Genomic DNA, 2,500 nt, shown 5'->3' with positions numbered 1-2,500 from the left:
CGCCGACTTCCTCGGCATTTAAAATGCGTCGTCGAAAAGTCATGGAACGCGGCTCGTCGCATGCCTCGGCATTGAAAATGCGTCCTCGGCAAGCACACACGTCGGAAAATAGCATACAACGTGACACCATAAGCTATACATTCACCGAGATTCATTTCGGCAAATGCTCGCCTAGGTTTCCGTCAAAAAATACCAAAAACCTACACCTCGGGGGCCGGGCCCCCCCGAATCCGAAAATATTTTTTCCAACACCGAAACGGGTCGACGAGTTTTTTTTCCTTCCCTCGTCAGTGCCATAGGTGCGCCAAAAGGCGCGCACCAAAAGCCTTCGGCAGTTGGTGCAGGGAGGTGAGGCATAGTGCACCCCCCTAAAGAGCTCTTAGGACTTTTTTTGGACTGACAGGAGGAAATATCACATGTGCCCAGCAACCCCCCCCCCCCATTTTTAAAAATCGGCATGGAATTTTGATCTGAAATTTTGGAAATATGTTTATATATACCCAAACCTGCATAATAACAAATATCAGAATTTTTCGAGTCCCGGAAGTATTTTATTTTATTTATTTATCGTTTTACCTTCGGAAATTCATAACCGGCAAAAAAAAATTCCAAAAATCACCAAACTTCTTTCTAAATTCCTCATTTAATATATATTAACTACTGTATGAATATTGTTCGAGGAAAGTATTATAGAATTTCACTTAGTGCAAGACATATACATTTTTACACAGAGCAGAGGTTCATTCGGCTGGGAAGCAAAACCAGCAGAGGTTCATACGGCTGGGGAATGTATGCAAGGCATGCCAAGGCATGCCGAAGGGCTGCTGAAGCCCAGCCGAGAGGCTGCCGAAGGGCTGCCGAAGCCCTGCCGAAGGGCTGCCGAAGCCCTGCCGAAGCCCTGCCGATGCCCTGCCGAAGCCCTGCCGATGCCCAAGGGCTGCCCATGCGCTGCCGAAGGGCTGCCGAAGCCCTGCCGAAGCCCAGCCGAAGGGCTGCCGAAGGGCTGCCCATGCGCTGCCCATGCGCTGCCGAAGGGCTGCCGAAGCCCTGCCGAAGCCCAGCCGAAGGGCTGCCGAAGGGCTGCCCATGCGCTGCCCATGCGCTGCCGAAGGGCTGCCGAAGCCCTGCCGAAGGGCTGCCGAAGGGCTGCCGAAGGGCTGCCGATGCCCAAGGGCTGCCCATGCGCTGCCGAAGGGCTGCCGAAGCCCTGCCGAAGGGCTGCCGAAGGGCTGCCGAAAGGCTGCCGAAGCCCTGCCGATGCCCAAGGCCTGCCGAAGGGCTGCCGAAGGGCTGCCGAAGGGCTGCCGAAGGGCTGCCGAAGCCCTGCCGAAGCCCTGCCGAAGCCCTGCCGAAGGGCTGCCGAAGCCCTGCCGAAGGGCTGCCGAAAGGCTGCCGAAGCCCTGCCGATGCCCAAGGGCTGCCGAAGCCCTGCCGATGCCCAAGGGCTGCCGAAGGGCTGCCGAAGGGCTGCCGAAGGGCTGCCCATGCGCTGCCGAAGGGCTGCCGAAGGGCTGCCCATGCGCTGCCGAAGGGCTGCCGGTGCGCTGCCGATGCGCTGCCGAAAGGCTGCCGAAGCCCAGCCGAAAGGCTGCCGATGCCCAAGGGCCGCCGCTGGGCTGGCGAAGGCCTGCCGACCGGCTGCCGAAGGTCCTTCCGATGGACATGCGAGGGCCTTCGGAGGGACGTCGGCGGGCCTTTCCGAGGGTCTTCGAGGCCACACACGCGCTCGCGTCTCGCGCCGAGCTGCCGAGTGCCCGAGTGCCCGCACCCGCACCCGGTCCCGCACCCGCACCCGCACCCGGTCATTAGATTAATGCACGGGGGGGGGGGATTTTCCGCAATTCCGAGCATTTCGACGCAATTTTCCGGCCGGGCATTTTCCGCGATTCGCCGCAGTTTTTCCGGGCGGGGCATATCCGTAATTATCCGGGGGCATTTCCGTAATTTTGCCAGGCAGGGATTTTTCCGCAATTTCCAGCATTTTTCGCATAGCGCGCGCGCGCGCGCGCTTGCACCGCGGACGAGGGCTTGCGGCAAGCCCGCGGGGGTGAGGAATGGTGCACCCCCCTAAAGAGCTCTTAGGACTTTTTTTGGACTGCCAGGAGGAAATATCACATGTGCCCAGCAACCCCCCCCCCCCCATTTTTAAAAATCGGCATGGAATTTTGATCTGAAATTTTGGAAATATGTTTATATATATCCAAACCCGCATAATAACAAATACCGAAATTTTTCGAGCCCCGGAGGTATTTTTTTTAATTTTTTAATCGTTTTACCTTCGGAAATTCATAACCGGCAAAATATATGTCCAAAAATCACCAAACTTCTTTGCAAAATCCCCTTTCAATGTATACTAACTACTCGCAAATTATTGTCCGGGACATTTTGCTTCCAATTTTATTTTGCTCGGGACACTATCATTTTGTGCACTTTTGCCGCAGTTTCCGCCACGCGGAATGGGCCGAAAATTCATAAAACATAAAATGCGCATCCGAAAACC

This window comes from Mercurialis annua (assembly GCF_937616625.2).
Source record: "Mercurialis annua linkage group LG4 unlocalized genomic scaffold, ddMerAnnu1.2 SUPER_6_unloc_15, whole genome shotgun sequence".
NCBI classification, from domain to species: Eukaryota; Viridiplantae; Streptophyta; class Magnoliopsida; order Malpighiales; family Euphorbiaceae; genus Mercurialis; species Mercurialis annua.
Note: the sequence above shows the minus strand (reverse complement) of the source record.